The sequence below is a fragment of the Hyperolius riggenbachi genome, chromosome 1 (assembly GCF_040937935.1).
Source record: "Hyperolius riggenbachi isolate aHypRig1 chromosome 1, aHypRig1.pri, whole genome shotgun sequence".
Lineage (NCBI taxonomy): Eukaryota > Metazoa > Chordata > Amphibia > Anura > Hyperoliidae > Hyperolius > Hyperolius riggenbachi.
The window spans coordinates 427,794,189-427,816,330 of record NC_090646.1 but is presented as its reverse complement, the minus strand read 5'-3'; the positions used below and the strand labels follow the sequence as shown (position 1 = coordinate 427,816,330).

Sequence of the window (22,142 nt, the reverse complement as noted above, 5' to 3'; positions counted from 1 at the left end):
CTGCCCCTTGCGGGCAATCTGATCACCCACCCACACCAATAGATCACCCGCAGATCCGACGTTAGATCACCTCCCAAGTGCATTGTTTACATCTGTTCTCTACCCTAAACACCCACTAATTACCCATCAATCACCCCCTGTCACTGCTACCCATCAGATTAGACCCCTATCTGCCCCTAGGGCACTCAATCACCCGCCCACACCCTCAGAACGCCCTCAGACCCCAGCCCTGATCACCTCGCCAGTGCATTGCTTGCATCTATTCCCCCCTCTAATCACACCTTGAGACACCCATCAATCACCTCCTGTCACCCCCTAGCACACCTACCCATCAGATCAGGCCCTAATTTGCCCCGTGTGGGCTCCTGATCACTCGGCCAAACCCTCAGATCCCCTTCAGACCCACTTCCGATCACCTCCCCAGTGCATTGATTGCATCTATTTTCCCCTCTAACCACCCCCTGAGACACCCATCAATCACCTCCTGTCACCCCCCTAGCACTCCTATCCATCAGATCAGGCCCAATACAACCTGTCATCTAAAAGGCCACCCTGCTTATGACCGGTTCCACAAAATTCGCCCCCTCATAGACCACCTGTCATCAAAATTTGCAGATGCTTATACCCCTGAACAGTCATTTTGAGACATTTGGTTTCCAGACTACTCACGGTTTTGGGCCCGTAAAATGCCAGGGCGGTATAGGAACCCCACAAGTGACCCCATTTTAGAAAAAAGAAACCCCAAGGTATTCTGTTAGGTGTATGACGAGTTCATAGAAGATTTTATTTTTTGTCAAAAGTTAGCGGAAATTGATTTTTATTGTTTTTTTTTTTTCACAAAGTGTCATTTTTCACTAACTTGTGACAAAAAATAAAATCTTCTATGAACTTGCCATACACCTAACAGAATACCTTGGCGTGTCTTCTTTCTAAAATGGGGTCACTTGTGGGGTTCCTATACTGCCCTGGCATTTTAGGGGCCCTAAACCGTGAGGAGTAGTCTAGAAAACAAATGCCTCAAAATGACCTGTGAATAGGCCGGTGGGCCCCTTAGCGCACCTAGGCTGCAAAAAAGTGTCACACATGTGGTATCGCCGTACTCAGGAGAAGTAGTTTAATGTGTTTTGGGGTGTATTTTTACACATACCCATGCTGGGTGGGAGAAATCTCTCTGTAAATGGACAATTGTGTGTAAAAGAAATCAAACAATTGTCATTTACAGAGATATTTCTCCCACCCAGCATGGGTATGTGTAAAAATACACCCCAAAACACATTATACTACTTCTCCTGAGTACGGCGGTACCACAGGTGTGGCACTTTTTTACACCCTAAGTACGCTAAGGGGCAGTGGCTTAGCTAAGGAGTTGTGGGCCCCGATGCAAGTTTTACAATGGGGCCCCCCAAGCACTCTATACATAGCAATTAATATGGTGCACCAAAACCTGCCAATGGCAACTACAGTGTCAGAGGTGCAAGAAGGGGATGGGAAACAGTTTGTTAATGATTACCACTACTCAAAGTATCTATAGAAATGATTATTATGAGCACAGTAGAGAGCTAATACTGTAGTTGAGGAATGGCCCTTCGGGGCCCCTCTGGCCCAAGGGCCCCGATGCGGTCGCTACCTCTGCACCCCCTATTGCTACGCCCCTGCTAAGGGGCCCAAAGGGGCCTGCTAAGGGGCCCAAATGGTGAGTTCATAGAAGATTTTATTTTTTGTCACGAATTAGCGGAAAATGACACTTTGTGAAAAAAAAACAATTAAAATCAATTTCCGCTAACTTGTGACAAAAAATAAAATCTTCTATGAACTCACCATACTCCTAACGGAATACCTTGGGGAGTCTTCTTTCTAAAATGGGGTCATTAGTGGGGTTCCTATACTGCCCTGGCATTTTAGGGGCCCTAAACCGTGAGGAGTAGTCTTGAAACAAAAATGACCTATGAAATCCTAAAGGTACTCATTGGACTTTGGGCCCCTTAGCGCAGTTAGGGTGCAAAAAAGTGCCACACATGTGGTATCGCCGTACTCAGGAGAAGTAGTATAATGTGTTTTGGGGTGTATTTTTACACATACCAATGCTGAGTGGGAGAAATATATCTGTAAATGGACAATTGTGTGTAAAAAAAAATCAAACAATTGTCATTTACAGAGATATTTCTCCCGCCCAGCATGGGTATGTGTAAAATACACCCCAAAACACATTATACTACTTCTCCTGAGTACGGCAATACCACATGTGTGGCACTTTTTTGCAGCCTAACTGCGCTAAGGGGCCCAAAGTCCAATGAGCACCTTTAGGCTTTACAGGGGTGCTTACAATTAGGCACCCCCCAAAATGCCAGGACAGTAAACACACCCCACAAATTACCCCATTTTGGAAAGTAGACACTTCAAGGTATTCAGAGAGGAGCATAGTGAGTCTGTGGCAGATTTCATTTTTTTTTGTCACAAGTTAGCAGAATTGGAAACTTTTTTTTTTTTTTTCTTGTCACAAACTGTCATTTTTCACTAACTTGTGACAAAAAATAATATCTTCTATGAACTCACTATGCCTCTCAGTGAATACTTTGGGATGTCTTCTTTCCAAAAATTGGGTCATTTTGGGGGTATTTATACTATCCTGGAATTCTAGCCCCTCATGAAACATGACAGGTGGTCAGAAAAGTCAGAGATGCTTGAAAATGGGAAAATTCACTTTTTGCACCATAGTTTGTAAACGCTATAACTTTTACCCAAACCAATAAATATAGGCTGAATGGGATTTTTTTTATCAAAAACATGTTTGTCCACATTTTTCGTGCTGCATGTATACAGGAATTTTACTTTATTTGAAAAATGTCAGCACAGAAAGTTAAAAAAATCATTTTTTTGACAAAATTCATGTCTTTTTTGATGAATATAATAAAAAGTAAAAATCGCAGCAGCAATCAAATAGCACCAAAAGAAAGCTTTATTAGTGACAAGAAAAGGAGCCAAAATTCATTTAGGTGGTAGGTTGTATGAGCGAGCAATAAACCGTGAAAGCTGCAGTGGTCTGAATGGAAAAAAAGGGTCTGGTCCTTAAGGGGGGTAAAGCCTACGGTCCTCAAGTGGTTAAAGTGTACCCAAGGTGAAATGTGATGAGATAGAAATGCGTATGTAAAGTGCCAAGCAAACAAATAACTAGCCTGTGTTCCTTTCTTTTTCTGCCTGAAAGAGTTCAGTAGTAAAGTAATCCATATTGATAAGGAATTAGAGCCATAAAACTCTTTACTGAAGACAATAGCTTCTAGATAAAAAAAAAAGGCCAATAGTTCATATATTTTATCTTCTGGGACACTGAAAGGCGGCCGCTGGAGAGATACATAGAGGGCGCAATTCTTTTCCGCAGACTGGCCGCGACTGGCTGAAGTTACAGGACCACCTCTATTAGGCTGAAAATGCATGCCATGCGTCCAAAACAAATGCTACATTTATGCATCTGAATTGAATTCGAAGTGTGCAGATAGCTTATTAGAGGTACTGCACATGTGAGCTGTTGCTCATTTCAGATGCAGCCTTTGTGGTATGCGCTGGCCCTCTCCTCGCTGTCCATGCAGTCTAATTGGCCAGGTCAGGGATGGCAGTGAGCACATGCCGTCCCCTTTCCTGAGCTGCACCAGACCACAAGCCTTTCAGCATTGGAGGTACCTTGCAAGGGGAGGTAGGAAGGTTCTTCCTTCTTGCAAAGAACAACTGTACAAGTGATGTGGGCCACAGCCACCTCTCTACCTCTGAGTGTCTCCAAGTAAAAGATGTGGAAAATAGTAAAATAAGGGTGTTTATTATGATACAATTTTTCAAGGGCTCATTCTAATAAGGATAATCTGGTGGTCCTGCTTTGTATAGCAATGCACAACCATCCGCAGTGCTGTTCAAAATCACACTGGCCGAATGAGGCAGCACACAAAAATACATGCTACAGTGTGATATTGCATTGCACGTCAGTGCCAAAGTGCCGCAAGGTAAAGTGGGCACAAAATATTGTCGATAGTAGAATATCGGTAATTCTACTGATATTTCTCTATCACCTGCTATCGATATTAGAATATCAGTGGTGTTACAGATATTTCACTATCGGTCTATCCCAGTGATGGCTAACCTTGGCACTCCAGCTGTTACAAAACTACAAATCCCATCATGCTTCTGCCTTCCAGAGTTATGCTTAGATCTGTCAGAGTATTGCAATGCCTCATGGGACTTGTAGTTCCACCACAGCTGGAGTGCCAAGGTTAGCCATTACTGGTCTATCCTATTCTAACACTAACCTCCGCCCCACCTATACCTAACACTAACTCCCCAACTTACACATACCACTAAAACCGCTGCTATGAAATGGCACTAACCAGTGTCCCCATCACAACGATCATCGCTATCCCCGCCACTATGAAGTTCATCAACATGAGTAGCCAAACCCTAGCACTATGTTTGCTCCTGTCTTTGCAGCTACAGAGTTCCGTTACAAAGTAAAGGACATCCAACATCGCTTTTGTGCTTTAGTGCCATTGCTACAGAGTTCTGCTAAAAAGTACCGAAACTCCCCCACTGCTCTTGGCCTCAGGCGCTTCCAGTACCCAAATTACCGGTGTTCCAAGAAATCAGTACTTCTGTAATCTAAAAATGGGCACGGCCAATTTGTGGCCAAATTACCTGCTTCGAAAAAAAAATATTCTGCTAGAAAGCTTTAATGAGAACCAAGACCCTATACCATCTGTCAGATACCTCAACAAAAATGAACAGATCAGTTACATTACACCTAGCACACATACATTCTTGTAAGTCCCACTCCTTTCTAGAGATGTCGCGAACCTCCGATTTTCGGTTTGCGAACCCTGTTCGCGAACTGCAGCAGAAGGTTCGGTTCACACGAACGTCCGCGAACCGCAATAGACTTTAATGGGTAGGCGAACTTTGAAAACTAGAAACATTTATGCTGGCCAGAAAAGTGATGGAAAAGATGTTTCAAGGTGTCTAACACCTGAGATCTTTCAGTGACTACAAGAGGGGAATTTTTTTTTTCAAAAATACCTTATAGTTTTTGAGAAAATCATTTTAAAATAACTCCTTCTGACCGTGGGAAAATTAAACGCCCACCAACTTTAGCAGTTAATAGCAAAGCCCCTTTAAAAGCTAGAAACACCAAACTTGCAGGAAATGTTAAGAAGAACAGTGGGAACAAGAGAAAAAAAACATTTTTTCAAAAAGACCTTTATAGTTTTTGAGAAAATCAATTTTAAAGTTTCATTGTAAATTCACCTTCTCAAATGAAAGAGAAAGGTAGAATCCGGGCACCATGAGCTGCAATTACCACACTTTATTTCATCCTCAAACACAGACAGATACAGGTGTATAGGGCTGGTCTGACAGCCGTTTCACAAGCAGGCTGTCAGAAGCAAGCAAGCCTGCTTGTGAAACGGCTGTCAGACCAGCCCTATACACCTGTATCTGTCTGTGTTTGGGGATGAAATAAAGTGTGGTAATTTCAGCTCATAGTGCCCGGATTCTACCTTTCTCTTTCATTTGATCTGATGTACTTGGCCTGTCCGGAGGCACAATGAACCATCCACCAACCCCCACTCAGGTAGCCGTCAGCTACTAGTGCCGACTCCTTTGCTCTTCAAGTTCACCTTAAATTCACCTTCTGACTGTGGGAAAATATACCCCCGCCGACTTTAACGGTTAATAGCAAAGCCCCTTTAAAAGCTAGCAACACCAAAAGTACTGGGAATGTTAAGAAGAACAGTGGGAACAAGAAGAAAAACATTTTTAAAAAGACCTTATAGTTTTTGAGAAAATCGATTTTAAAGTAAAAAAAAAAAAGAGTCGATTCATTAAAAAAGAACCGATTCATTAAAAAGATCCAACTCATTTATGAGCCGTTAGTATAGCAAATAATGCGTCCTCGGCAGGACGTGAAGCTGCTGGCTCCCGCTGCTGTCTCTCCCCACCTGCCTGTACCTGTCAACCCCCACCTAGCCTGGCACCCAGTGCACTCATTTGCACTGGGTGCCAGGCTAGGTGGGGGTTGACAGGAGCAGGCAGGCAGGTGGGGAGAGACAGCGGGAGCTAGCAGCTATGCGTAGGAAAGGACGCATTCTCTGCTATGTGGGGGGCTTCGGAGATCTTCCATCAACTTAATAGAAGATCGCAACATAAGAGGATACTGTAATTCGTTGGGTCATTTACCGAGGATAATGGCGTGGGAATTTTTTTTAAAGGTACAGGTAAGTATTTATGGTTAATTAAGAAAATTAAAGGACTTTTTTCGTGGTTGTGTCTTTATTTCATTTAACCCTTTGTGGAAGTAGGTACTTTGTACCCCTATACTCATTTCTCCTGGGGGGGGCATCTGGGGTCTGGGATGCCACCATGAACCCCCCCCCAGGGAGTCATCGCCCCCACCTTCTCCTGGGGCACCGACAAGGGCTCCGGGAGGAAGAGGGGAAGGCTTGGCCGCCCCTCCCCCCCAGAGCCCCCCATACCATGGACCATGTGGCCTGGTATAGCTCAGGGTGCGAAGCCCCAGTCAGCTCGGGGCTCCGCATTCTAGCAATCCCAGCCTGCATGGGGGACAAGGGGTTACAGAGGCTCGGGAAAGGGGACCCAACGTTTTTTTTTTTTCAGATTTCCCACACTCAGCACATAAAAATAATAATTAAAATAAATAAATAAATAAATAAATAAATAAGCCTTCTACCTGCATGAGACATGTCGTGAGATTCAGACGTTGCTAACGGCCATGGCTGCGATTTATGTTCGTCAAAATCTCCACCATTGACATTGCCCAAATAAACAGGTTTTTGTGACCCTAGGCTATGACCTCTTTGGCCTAGGGACCCGAAACTCACCAGTCATGATCCCCCTAAGAGTTCCTACAATGCTAGAAAATTTGCCACTGCTGAGCCATTGCCCTTTGAAATGGTGTGAGATTTTGGAAAGTTAAATAGGAGGCCCAATGAAAGCCTATTGGGGATTTTACCACGTTTGCACCCCTGTAACTCTGGTTTGCAGAGATGTAGGGAACCCAACTTTGGAGTAAAAGTATAACAATATGCCTTCTACCTGCATGAGACATGTCGTGAGATTCAGACGTTGCTAACGGCCATGGCTGCGATTTATGTTCGTCAGAATATCCACCATTGACATTGCCCAAATTAACAGGTTTTTGTGACCCTAGGCTATGACCTCTTTGGCCTAGGGCCCCGAAACACACCAGTCATGATCCCCCTAAGAGTTCCTACAATGCTAGAAAATTTGCCACTGCTGAGCCATTGCCCTTTGAAAAGATTTGAGATTTTGGAAAGTGAAATAGGGAGCCCAATGAAAGCCTATGGGGGATTTTACCACTTTTGCCCCCCTGTAACTCTGGTTTGCAGAGATGTAGGGAACCCAACTTTGGAGTAAAAGTATAACAATATGCCTTCTACCTGCATGAGACATGTCGTGAGATTCAGACGTTGCTAACGGCCATGGCTGCGATTTATGTTCGTCAAAATCTCCACCATTGACATTTTCCAAATAAACAGGTTTTTGTGACCCTAGGCTATGACCTCTTTGGCCTAGGGGCCCGAAACACACCAGTCATGATCCCCCTAAGAGTTCCTACAATGCTAGAAAATTTGCCACTGCTGAGCCATTGCCCTTTGAAAAGATTTGAGATTTTGGAAAGTGAAATAGGGAGCCCAATGAAAGCCTATGGGGGATTTTATCACTTTTGCCCCCCTGTAACTCTGGTTTGCAGAGATGTAGGGAACCCAACTTTGGAGTAAAAGTATAACAATATGCCTTCTACCTGCATGAGACATGTCGTGAGATTCAGACGTTGCTAACGGCCATGGCTGCGATTTATGTTCGTCAAAATCTCCACCATTGACATTGCCCAAATAAACAGGTTTTTGTGACCCTAGGCTATGACCTCTTTGGCCTAGGGGCCCGAAACACACCAGTCATGATCCCCCTAAGAGTTCCTACAATGCTAGAAAATTTGCCACTGCTGAGCCATTGCCCTTTAAAAATGGTGTGAGATTTTGGAAAGTTAAATAGGAGGCCCAATGAAAGCCTATTTGGGATTTTACCACTTTTGCACCCCTGTAACTCTGGTTTGCAGAGATGTAGGGAACCCAACTTTGGAGTAAAAGTATAACAATATGCCTTCTACCTGCATGAGACATGTCATGAGATTTAGACGTTGCTAACGGCCATGGCTGCGATTTATGTTTGTCAGAATCTCCACCATTGACAGTGCCCCAAAAAAAAGAGTTTTTGTGACACTAGGCTATGACCTCTTTTGGCCTAAGGGCCTGAAACACACCAGTCATGATCCCCCTAAGAGTCCCTACAATGCTAGAAAATTTGCCACTATTGAGCCATCGCCCTTTGAAAAGATTTGAGATTTTTGAAAGTGAAATAGGGAGCCTAATGGAAGCCTATGGCAGAATTCAGCACTTTTGCACCCCTATAATTCTGATTGGTTATCATCACCCGCCGACTTTAGCAGTTAATAGCAAAGGCCCCTTACATCCTAGCAACACCAAATTTGCAGGATATGTTAAAAAAGATAGCAGTAAACAATATTTAACGGACTTCTGAGGCCACAAATGTGAAAAAGTTAAATACCTTTTCATAATCCAGATCCATGGAGGACGCCATCCGCGCCCTCCCGTTCATTCCCCTATGGCTCCCGCAGTAATACCAACCCCGGTCTGGTCCCGACCCTTCCAAACGGGTCGGGTTCTTATTCCCCCCTCAATATGGCCGCCACAGATTGCCGCTGCTGTGCAGTCCGCATAGGCGCGATTGCGGAGCTTTAGGCCCTCCTCCCGCCGCGTCATCAATATGCATGCATACATCGGACGCATCGGGAGGAGGTCCTAGAGCTGCACAGCCACAATCGCGTCTTTGCAGACTGCGCAGCCGCGGCAATCTGTGGCGGCCATATTGAGGGGGGAATGAGAACCCGACCCGTTTGGAGGGGTCGGGACTCGACCGGGGCCGTTATTAGTGTGGGAGCCATGGCGGAATGAACGGGAGGGCGCGGATAGCGTCCTCAATGGATCTGGATTATGAAAAGGTATTTAACTTTTTTTCACATTTGTGGCCTCGGAAGTCTTTTAAAAAATTTTTTTTATTATTTCTATGTGCTGTGTGTGGGAAATCTGAAAAAAAAATGGCGTGGGGTCCCCCCTCCCGAGCCTCTGCAACCCCTTGTCCCCCATGCAGACTGGGATAGCCAGAATGCGGAGCCCCGGCCGACTGGGGCTTTGCACCCTGAGCTATACCAGCCCGGGGGGAGGGGAAGGCGCCCAAGCCTTCCCCTCCCCCCGGAGCCCTTGTCCAATCCATGGACAAGGGGCGTTTCCCTACCTCCGGTGCCCCAGGAGGAGGTGGGGGCGACGACTCCCTGGGGGGGGGTTCATGGTGGCATCTGGGAGTCCCCTTTAAGAAGGGGACCCCAGATGCCCACCCCCCTCCCCAGAGAAATGAGTATAGGGGTACACAGTACCAATTACCCATTTCCACAAAGGGTTAAACAAAATAAAAACACAACCATGAGAAAAGTATTTTATTATTCTAAATTAACCATAAATACTTACCTGTACTTTTAAAAAAAATTTCCACGACAATATCCACGGTAAACGATCCAACGAACAATGTATCCTCTTATGTTGCAATCTTCAATTAAGTTGATTAAAGATCTCCGACGCTTCCCACATAGCAGAGAATGCGTCCTTTCGGACGCATAGCTGCTGGCTCCTGCTGTCTCTCCCCACCTCCTCACCTGTCACCCTCACCTAGCCTGGCACCCGGTGCACCCATCGGTGCACCGGGTGCCAGGCTAGGTGAAGGTGACAGGTGCAGGCAGGTGGGGAGAGACAGCAGCGGAGCCGGCAGCTTCACGTCCTGCTCAGGACGCATTATCTGCTATACTAACAGTTCATGAATCATCCGGTTCTTTTTAATGAATTGGTTCTTTTTTTATGAATCGGCTCACTTTACTTTGAAACTTTAAAATAGATTTTCTCAAAAAGTATAAGGACTTTTTGAAAAAAAAAAATTCCTCTTGTTCCCACGATTCCACTTAACATGCCCAACAATTTTGGTGTTTTTACCATGTAAGGGGACTTTGCTATTAACCGCTAAAGTCGGCGGCCATTAAAGTCTATGGGCGAACCGAACTTTGAAAAAAGGTCCCCGGTTCTCGGTGAAGCAAACCACCAGAAGTTCGCCTGGAACCGTTCGCCGGCGAACCGTTCGGGCCATCTCTACTCCCTTCTTGCTCCCCTTATCTAGTAAACAGTCCATTAACAAAAGTGTTACATTTCTAAATAACTTATCTTTTGTATTCCCCATGTGGAATACTCTGCTGGTCTTCCTTTTCCACCCATAGGTTCTCTCATACACTCTCCAGTAGCCAGCCTTTCACTAACGCCTCCTCTCTTGCTCCATTCATTCAGTTTCCTCCCAGGAGGCTATGTGGGAGAGTAGGAGAGGTGCAGCCCGTGCCACACCTCCTGTACCAGAAGAATCATCACAACTCTGACCAGAAGTGGGAGAACATCACCATAGCAGAACACAGCTAGCTGCCGAGACCCAGAGCCGAGACAAGGTCCTCCAGCATCCAAGGCTGAGAAATCAAAGTGCGCCCCTCCATCCCTTCCACCCCAACCGTCACACACTGATTGCTATTTGAATAAGAGGTGCCCCAGGGCCCCTGAAGCCCCCCAAGGCCCCAACACCTTAATATCTAGTTATCTGGCTTGCAGTCACTGCCATGTATCCCCTTTTCTTATTCTTTGTGCTTCAAACACATTAGAGGAAAAATAGATGATTAAGTTGTGCGCCCCTCCTACACTGCGCCCTGAGCCTCTCTCGCCTCTGCCTCGACCCGGCCCTGGGACCTACTCCCCAGTTGGTTAGACTTCTAATACTCACCTAACAGGTCTTAGTGAATTGAAGCCATGTTTTTTGGGGTAAACTACCAAGCCAGTACCACATGTGTAAAATCTTAGTGTATTCTGGGAAAAAAAAGTCTAAAATACTGAATACAGTATTTTACCAACCTATTTTTTTTTTTTATTGAAAAGGTCTTAGTGAATGAAATCCATAGAAGCAGCAGCACCACCAGCTTTTAGGTAGCCAGCACTGTAGAATAGTGATGGCTGGGAATTACTTTGTGAATTCCTGATCTATCATAACAAGTGCGGCATGACTCAATGAAATCCTGATTGTGTGATATTTTGCCTAGGGTGGGGCTAGTATATCAGGCTCAAAGTATAATTAGTATGTACTACTAATATAATTAGTATGTGTGCCCCTTAATCTAATATCAGAGCCAGTGGCCATATATTTGTGGATACGTAATCTGCCCATCATGCCATTTCTGAATATAGCTTAACAATCAGATCCCATCCTCTCAGTGGCCCACCCTTTTCTCCCCAATGTTTCCTATGGCTGATTTCCTCAGTGGGTGTAACTAATCAAAAATGGAGCAAAAACACCAACTAAAACTTTGTTTTACTCAGCAGCTGTATTCTGCTGCTCTGGGTGACTGCTCACATTTTCTCCAATTTCCTTTGCATCGGCCATGATAAATCTTCCGCAGGGTTCGCTGCCAGGTTTACTTTATATAAAGCCCTGAGCAGACAGGAGAGTTTTACTGGCCAAAACCATCATGACACAGCAATCAGCAGAAAACACTGCCTGTTGCCTGCATTTTAATGGGAGATGCCTGTACGGACATCAGTCTGTCGGAAGCAGGAAATTTGGGTGCAGGAGAGCCGCGAAAGTTTGGGCACCCGCTATTTATCTGCTATAAACGATATTTGTATAGACGCCCGATATTTAGTGTTAATTTCAATAAACAATATGTAGTCTTTTACTATTTACAATATTTATAGTTTTTTACAGAGGGTTTGCGGTGGGGGGTGGTAAAGGTGAGGCATGAGGAGGGGGTTTTAAGGTTAGGTGAGGGTGGGTTAAAGTTAGACACCAGCAGGGGGGGGGGGGGTCGGTTAGTGTTAGGCATCAGAGGAAGGGGGTTAGGGTAAGGCATCGGTGGGGAAAGGGTGTGGTTAGGGTTAATCATAGGTAGAGGGAGGGTTCTATGTGTAAATAGGGTTAGGATTAGCTGTACCAAAATATTGGTATCATTTACTGATACTTTAGTAAATTTACTCATATTCTATTAGTCAATATTTTAGGCACCCATATTTCCCGTCACCCTTTTTGCATATCAGGAACCATCATTTTCGGCCATCACACAATCCTTTTCTTACCGTTATCCCTTACATGCAAAGAAATATAAATGGAGAATTTACTGTTCAGCCTAACTTGGCATTTGACATGAGTGCAATAATCAGTTGTCCCATTAGTAAATTAGACTAGCAGTCTCTAAATCTACAACTCTGCACTCCTGTACTGGGAATACCACCTTGCTTTCTTTGCCTATGGTTGTAACTCCTCCTGAAAGACACAAACAAAATGGGGAGCTAATCCTTTTTGAAGTAATAATATATATTGTTCCTCCTTTTTCATTAATTTCTTATAGTCATTAACCCTGTTAGGAGAATTTGATAAAGGTAGAATTTAAATATTATCATGTATTCACTGAAAATGCCCAGTTCACAGGAATTTCTGCTAAACATGATTGGGTATTCCAAGTGGAAGCAGGTGAGGTTGAAAATGACTCATTTAGTAAATGAATTCTTCTGTTGACATCAGCAGTACAGATAGAATGACGTGTTTGTGGTGACTCTGTCCTTGGTAAAAATGGAATAAAATATATAAAGACATTTCTTGTATGACAGCATCTAAAGCATCAGATTCTGATCTAGCATCTGATCTAGCATCTGGTTGTGGGCAATCACACCATTTCACAAAACACAGCCTGAATAACTGGCAGTCAGGGAGAACACTGCTTGTCACTCAAATGATGTTAAATATGAAAGCAACCATAAGAAGTGTGCTATTTCCTGCTGATCAGCAGACAGGTGACACTGGCTTTTTAGCTAAAATACACACAAGAAAATGTGGATCTATTTTTTTTTATCCTTAAACAGCAGAGGCACATTAAAACAAATCTGAAGCGAAAATAAACTTATGAGATAATTAATTGTATGTGTAGTACAGCTAAGAAAAAAAACATTAGTAGCAAAGAAAATGGTCTCATATTGTTTTCCAGTACAGGAAGAGTTAAAACAAAAACTCCAGTTGTTATCTATGTAAAAGAGCTTCTCTGAGCTATTCCACCCAACTTGGGTCAAATACAGCCCTTTTTTCTGAACCACTTAAAGTGACACTTTAGCATACCAAAAAAAATGAGATTTACTCACCTGGGGCTTCCCTCAGCCCCCTGCAGCTGATCTGTGCCCTCGCAGCCCCGCTCCGATGCTCCTGGACCCGCCGGTGACCACTTCCGGTTTCGCCTTCACCAGCCGACAGGCTGGGAACGCGAGTGATTCTTCGCGTTCCCAGCCACAATTGTGCCCCCTATACTGCTATTGCGGCAAGGAAGGCCACAATAGCAGTATAGGGGGCGCAATTGTGGCTGGGAATGCGAAGAATCACTTGCGTTCCCAGCCTGTCTACGGGAGATCGTAGCGGTAGTTATGACTACCGATGCCTCAGTACTTCCTTGTACTTCCTTCCCCAGCATGAGCATCACACGTCATGAGGGGGCGCTAGTAAACAAGGAAGTACTGAGGCATCGGTAGTCATAACTACGACTACAATCTCCCGTCTAATGCCACGCTGCCAACGCCGTGCTGGAACTTGGAAAGCAGCCATGGAGGCGCATTGGAGAGCTGGCCAGAGGTGGATTATTGTGCCGGCACGGAGAGCGGGCATGGAGGAGGATGAACAACTACGGTAGGTGACTGACGCTGCAATTGGCAATGGATCACTCCGCTTCTGCCTTCCTGCCAAAGTAGCGGTAGTTATGACTAGACAGTCGCTGCAGCCCCCACTAAGGTCACCCCTCATAAAGGTATGCCAGGATTGTGCCGCTGCTCCCCCGCTGGTCAAGATCATCACAGCTGACATCAAAGGACAGGAGTGCGCGGATGGACAGCTGGATAGGTAAAATCACAAGTTATAGTGTTTAGTTTTTGTAGCTGGTGGGGAGGCAGGGGCTAGTTTAATGTAGTGTATTGTTACTGGTGGGGCAGCAGGGGTGGGTTAGTGTAGTGTAGTGTAGTAACTGGAGTGGTAATTGGGGACTAGTGTAATGTAATGTAGTGTAGTGTAGTGTAGTGCAAGGTTACTGGTGGGGCATCAGGCTTTAGTGTAGGGTACTTCTACTGATGGGGGCAGCAGTGGTTTGTGTAGCTTGGCACTGAAGCTTAGTCGCTGTAGCTGGTGGGGATAGCTTGGGGGAAAAAAGGTCTACAAGATACCCCTGCAACATGGATGCACACAGGTTTAGTATGTTTTTTCACCCCGGTTTTTGCCCTCTAAACCTAGGTGCGTCTTATAGTCCGGAGCGTCTTATAGTCCGAAAAATATGATACTTTATGAACTCCAAACAGTAGCATTTCACGTTTTCTTCCTAATCTGAGAGTGTGTACAAAGCTGGAAAAGTAAATCTTGAAGAGAGTGATGGAAAGGAAAATGACGTAAGGAAGAGGAATTCATCCTACAGTGGCTTGCAAAAGTATTCGTCCCCCTTGAAGTTTTCCACATTTTGTCACATTACTACCACAGACATGAATCAATTTTATTGGAATTTCACATAAAAAACCAATACAAAGTGGTGTACACGTGAGAGGTGGAACGAAAATCATACATGATTCCAAACATTTTTTATAAATCAATAACTGCAAAGTGGGGTGTGTGTAATTATTCAGCCCCCTTTGGTCTGAGTGCAGTCAGTTGCCCATAGATATTGCCTGATGAGTGCTAATGACTAAATAGAGTGCACCTGTGTGTAATCTAATGTCAGAACAAATATAGCTGCTCTGTGACGGACTCAGACGTTGTCTAAGAGAATTTTGGGAGCAAAAACATTATGAAGTCCAAAGAACACACCAGACAGGTCAGGGATAAAGTTATTGAGAAATGTAAAGCAAGCGTAGGCTACAAAAAGATTTCCAAAGCCTTGAACATCCCACAGAGCACTGTTCAAGCGATCATTCAGAAATGGAAGAAATGGAAATAGAAAGAGGCCCGTGTTGACTCTGGACGAGCTGCAGAGATCTACAGCTCGGGTGGGGGAATCTGTCCATAGGACAACTATTAGTCGTGCACTGCACAAAGTTGTCTCTTATGGAAGAGTGGCAAGAAGAAAGCCATTGTTAACAGAAGAGCATAAGAAGTCCCGTTTGCAGTTTGCCACAAGCCATGTGTGGGACACAGCAAACATGTGGAAGAAGGTGCTCTGTTTGGTTGAGACCGGGAAGCTGGTCAATGTTGATAGGAAGATGGATGGAGCCAAATACGGGGCAATCTTGGAAGAAAACCTCTTGGAGTCTGCAAAAGACTTGAGACTGGGGCGGAGGTTCACCTTCCAGAAGGACAACGACCCTAAACATAAAGTCAGGGCAACAATGGAATGGTTTAAAACAAAACATATCCATGTGTTAGAATGGCCCAGTCAAAGTCCAGATCTAAATCCAATCGAGAATCTGTGGCAAGATCTGAAAACTGCTGTTCACAAATGCTGTCCATCTAATCTGACTGAGCTGGAGCTGTTTTGCAAAGAGTAATAGGCAAGGATTTCAGTCTCTAGATGTGCAAAGCTCGTAGCGACATACCCTAAAAGACTGGCAGCTTTAATTGCAGCAAAAGGTGGTTCTACAAAGTATTGACTAAGGGGGCTGAATAATTACGCACACCCCACTTTGCAGTTATTGATTTGTAAAAAATGTTTGGAATAATGTATGATTTTCGTTCCACTTCTCACGTGTACACCACTTTGTATTGGTCTTTCACGTGGAATTCCAATAAAATTGATGCATGTTTGTGGCAGTAATGTGACAAAATGTGGAAAACTTCAAGGGGGCCAAAATCTTTTGCAAGCCACTGTATTTCAGTGCTGTGAGAATATAGATACGTTTGGTCGGGGTCCACCATCAGAAATTTTTGGGCCCCATACTGGGCAAACCTACTGAGCCCCCTCACGCTCCTCTGCCCCCACATGGCAAATCACAGTCTTTGAAGGCCTGAACACACTAACGTCCGTGTGTCCACTTTTCACGCTCTCGCATGGCTGGGAATGTTCTGCCTATGCTCAGTTTATTAACCACTTGAGGACCCACCCTTTACCCCCCCTTAAGGACCAGCATTGAATTATGTGATCTGTGCTGGGTGGGCTCTACAGCCCCCAGCACAGATCAAACACCAGGCAGAGAGATCAGATCACCCCCCTTTTTTCCCCACTAGGGGAAATTCTTTTGCAAGCCACTGTATTTCAGTGCTGTGAGAATATAGATACGTTTGGTCGGGGTCCACCATCAGAAATTTTTGGGCCCCATACTGGGCAAACCTACTGAGCCCCCTCACGCTCCTCTGCCCCCACATGGCAAATCACAGTCTTTGAAGGCCTGAACACACTAACGTCCGTGTGTCCACTTTTCACGCTCTCGCATGGCTGGGAATGTTCTGCCTATGCTCAGTTTATTAACCACTTAAGGACCCACCCTTTACCCCCCCCTTAAGGACCAGCATTGAATTATGTGATCTGTGCTGGGTGGGCTCTACAGCCCCCAGCACAGATCAAACACCAGGCAGAGAGATCAGATCACCCCCCTTTTTTCCCCACTAGGGGGATGATGTGCTGGGGGGGTCCGATCTCTCCTGCCTGCGTGTGGCTGGCGGGGGGGGCACCTCAAAGCCCCCCTCCGTGGCGCAATTCCGCTTCCCCCCTCTCCTACCTGGCCCCCTGGTGATCGGGGCTGCACAGGACGCTATCCGTCCTGTGCAGCCTGTGACAGGACGTCCCCTATCATATGGCGGCGATCCCCGGCCGCTGATTGGCCGGGGATCGCCGATCTGCCTTACGGCGCTGCTGCGCAGCAGCGCCGTACAATGTAAACAAAGCGGATTATTTCCGCTTGTGTTTACATTTAGCCATCGGCGGCCCGCAGGCTATTCACGGAGCCCCCCGCCGTGATTTGACAGGAAGCAGCCGCTCGCGCGAGCGGCTGCTTCCTGATTAATCAGCTTGCAGCTGGCGACGCAGTACTGCGTCGCTGGTCCTGCAGCTGCCACTTTGTCGACGCACGGTATAAGCGTGCGGTCGGCAAGTGGTTAAGATTGTAACTGCGCTTGCACAGAATGCTCCCAGCTATGGAAACATGATGGAGGAGGAGTGTGGCCCGGAACAGTGCATGCGCACTGACATAGACACGTGTATGTACAGTGCCTAGCACACAATGTTCCTTTTTTTCTTTTTCTGCCTGAAAAAGTGGCACATCAGTGGCAGTTCCTGTCCGAGTCAGGACTAGGTAACTCACTGATAAGAAATTACAACTATAAAACACTTTCCTAGCAGAAAATGGCTTCTGAGAGCAGGAAAGAGATAAAAAGGGTCAATAATTCATAGATTTTAGCTCTGGTATACGTCAATGAATGCGTCATTGAGCAAAGACAATAAAACAGTAAAAACTTAAAAAGTAGATTTCTATATAAAATAAAACTGTGGAATATCTTAAAAAGTCATTTTAGGAGAAGGAGGATAGATACTATTTCATTCGTTTATTTTCACATTGGGTGTCCTTTAACTTCATTCACTCCTTGACCAAGGTAACTCCTGGGTGAGCCTCCCGACACCTCCCACCACATTAATGGGCAGCCAGAAAAGACCGACACAGACTTGCAGCTGGATCCCACATATGGTACTCTTCGCTAGGCCCCAGACTTACTCGGGCCCCATACTGTGATGCCTTGAAGGTGGCCCTGCATTTAGTACCTCTATCAAAGGCTAATATAAAACCTTCAGCCTGTACTGCAGTGTAAATACTCTACTTATACAAAGCTGTCCAGGTGAGTACACACCTTTGATGGTTGTAGCTCATCGGGGATCAGTAACTTATCCCTGATCCCCCTTGGGTGACATCGCTCGGCCGGGCTGCACACGTGTGTCAGATGTAGCTGATGACAGGCTGTGCTGCTATGCAAGGGGGGCAATGAGGGATGTCAAGCAGCACGTGCGGCGGGCAGGGGAGCAGTGTGAACAATGGGATCGGTGTCACTGGGGGTCAGTAGATCCCCGACAGGGGGTTGGGGGTTTCGCAGGCTGCCGTACACATGCCTGATTACAGGCTGAGGTGGTTGTTATCGGCCGCCTTAGCCGACCTAAGTCAGGTGTGTGTACAAGGCTTTGGCCGTAGAGATGACCAATTGTATAAAATCATTTTCATGTAAAAACATGGGAACAATCTGATTGATTTATAAAGCCTTGTTCTCAGGCTAGACTAAACTTGGCAGAGGCGGCTGTTCAGGGACATCTTGGCCAAGAATCTTGCATGTGTAGGTAGAGCTGCCCTGACACATGGTAGAAAGATCTGGCAGCTAGTCAGATACTTACAGATCAATAACCAGCTCAAATCAATCACACATCTCTCTATAAATTCTCTACAAGGGGAACTTCTGTAAAATAAAACTTATCATATCTAAAGTGCACTGCAATAAAGTAAACATAGCATTGAACTGAATGACATAAAATGAAGTCCCTTTCATTTTTTACATCCCATGCACCCGATTGGATACTTGAAGCAAACATGGATAAAGTCACTACACTTGCAAATCCCATGCAAATGGCCTTATGGCAGCCAGCTTATTCCCATCATCTTATGACTACAGGCAACATTATCCATACATTGTCCTAATACGGTATTAGTGGAACATGAGAGATGGACCAAAATAATGGGGGTGGGGGGTTGATGGGGTGTTAGTACTAATGCATGTACAGCAAAACCACTGCTATCCAGAACTCAGTTAACCAGAATTCTAAAACAGCCTTGCAGGATGCATAAATCTACTTCTACACCTCTCTATACAGTAACAAACCTCTGTAATGTAAAACACCTCTGTTACATTAAGTTAAGACTGTCCTTTGTCTTAATTTGTTTTCAATCACTATATTTCAGCATTAATAGATAGTCTATGGTATGTTTACAGTGTGGGGTATAGTATTTTTTTTTTAACTAGACCTATTTTTAACATTGACTCTCAAGCAACCTGAAACTACACTTATCTGGCATTAGCCAATCCCCGTTAGTGCTGAATAATAGGGGCTTTTACTATATCTAGTTACAAATAAGATGAAAATCAATCAACATTTTTTAAAAACATGTAGTTAAAAGATGGATACATTAAAGAAAGTTAAAGTCGTTTAACATACTGTATGTCCTGCAGTATACCAGTCGGTATTCTCGTGCACTGAGGACAGATAATAGGTTAAGCTATAAGAACAGGCCCCCAAGTCACACAGTCCAAGGGAAAAGCATATCACCAGTCATTTCTAAATGATATAGGAATCATAGTACATTTTACAAACTAACACATTTACATATCTAACAAATATATAAATACGTTAAGAAAAATTAAGTTTGTATCCTATATCATCCATGAATTACAAGTGATATATGCTCCCCTTGGCTTAAACGACTTTTGGGCCCATTTGTTTATTTGGCTTATCAGTCTTTGGGGCACAAACATATTTTACTGACTTATACTGTGATGAATATTTTAAGCTACTATTGCAACAGCCTATTAAGGCTTGACATACTTTTTATATTGCATTGTCTTGGATGTATTGTATCTAAATATATGAATTAATTAATGTGAACACTATTATGGCTACATCATTAAAATGGGTAATTTCACTAATATCGCTTAATCTGGGATGTAGCAGTATCACGTATCACTTAACCCTCTGTTCTAGGCCTTATTTGGTAATGTCACAATAGTATAAACATCATATAAACATTAATATAACACAGAATTAAAAATCTGCAAAAGCTATACAGCTGTAGTCATCCCCAGTCCTACTGCACTAACCAGCAGATGTCGATATCGCTAACTAGAATTGTAACTAAACACATAAACCAAAACCTGGACAGCAAAAGTAACCTTAAAGTTGAACGAAATCTGCAATATCTAATTGTTTCACAGTTAGCCATTTTGTATGAGCAGACTGTAAAAAAAAGCAAATAAATAAATCGGTTCACAAATACTGAGCCTTGGTAGCTTAAATGGAGCTCAAATTGCAACAGACTCATAAAAGGGACAGCAATTTGTAAACTGCAAATAACCAATACCCAGAAATTACTTAGGAACACTGACATTGTAGATGATTCACTGATTAACACCTAAAAAAACAAAACTCCTCTCCTGTACCAAACGTAAACACGCTGGAACTAGCAGCATGCCCTGTCCCACTGCAGGGCCAGAGTGGCCTATGAGTTATTTCCTTTATGCGCTTGATACACAACAGCATGATAAAGAAATCTAAAAACAAGCAAGTTCTGCAAAACAGATTTGACATCCCTCAAAAACTTACTTTTCTTATCTATTCAGCTACTTGGGAGAACTCAAAACTTTACTTACACTAACTACAATCCTGATTAACCACCGGTGAGGAATATGTTTAGCTCTGCACTAAGAAGCATTGTGATTTCAGCTATACAGACAACAATAAACACACAGTACGTATTTAGCTATTTCTCTGAAAGAAGCATACACATAGCTCCCAACTTTTTGAGATCAGAAATAGGGAAGCTTAAGCCTTTCATTTGTCATGAAAGAGGGACTAATTAGGGGTAAAGATGGACAGGGGGATTTGGGGCCCAAAGATGGACTGTGCCTCTAAAAGAGGCAAAAGAGGGACAATGAGGAGCTATGAGGCAGAGGGACATACAGGAGGCAGGGGGGACACAGGAGGGAGGGGGGAAAGAGACAGGAGACACACAGGAGGGCTAGGGAACACACAAGAGGCAGAGGGACAAGAGACAGGAGATATACAGGAGGGCTGGGGAATACACAGGAGGCTGAGGGACAAGAGACTGAAGACACATGGAAGGTCTAGGCCGAGGGACAAGAGACAGGAGACACACGGGAGGGCAGGGGGACAAGAGACAGGTCACACATAGGAGGGGTAGAGACACAAAGGAAAGCAGGGGGACAAGAGACAGGACATACACAGGAGGGCTGGAGACACACAGGAGGGCGGTAGGACAACAGATATGTCACACATACGAGGGCTAGGGACACACAGGAGGGTGGTAGGACAACAGACAGGTCACACATAGGAGGGCTAGGGACACACAGGAGTAGAGGGACAAGAAACAGGACATACACAAAAGGGCTAGGGACACACAGAAGGGCAGGAGGACAAGAGACAGGTCACACATAGGAGGGCTAGGGACACATGGGAGGGCAGAGGGACAAGAGACAGGAGACACAAGGGAGGGCTAAAGAGACACACAGGAGGGCAGGGGGACATAAGATAGGACACACACAGGAGGGCAGGGGAACACACAGGACAGAGCAGCACTAATTCACCAAAGCAGTTGCAGCATCCACACTTCCTTCCTGCTGGGGCTCCATTGCACTGCACTACGGGAGGCTGACCATGCTAGGCAGTTGTCTCCCCGGCTCCAGTTCCTGGCCTCCTTCCTGCTTCCTCTATGGGCTCTTCACAGAAGGGGTGGAGCTACACCAGACAGAGTCCAGCAGCACAGTGATGATGCGATAAGCATCATCAGCCAGTGCTGTGCGTGTATGTGTGCTGTCTGTCAGCATACAGAGAGACAGACCAGCATGGCTATCAGCCCTATTGCCCTGCACAACTTGGGATTTTGCCTGCATGGGGCGGGACCCGGGACAGAGGGGTGAAAAAAGGGACAGTCCCACGAAAAACGGGACTCTTGGACCCTTTGCATGCATCCAACAATGAAACACTTGCTTTTTAGATATATCATCTTTGTCAGCAAGTCATAAGTGAAAACTTTAGAAAGCAATAGAAGTTATTAAGACAAAATAAGTAATGTGCTGGTTATTATTATTGCTATTTATACAATTCTAGTCTATATAACGTAGTGTTGCATGCAGATATCTGCATATTCCATCGAGTTATTGCTGGAAAAGCACAGTCTTCTGGAATATGGTTTCTAATATTA

General features: G+C 44.8%; 1 protein-coding gene across 6 annotated transcripts in view; it reads right to left on the bottom strand.

Moving 5' to 3' along the window:
- Positions 1–22,142, bottom strand: part of NTRK2 (neurotrophic receptor tyrosine kinase 2) — a 384,661-nt gene that overhangs the window by 306,587 nt on the left and 55,932 nt on the right. The window lies entirely within an intron of this gene.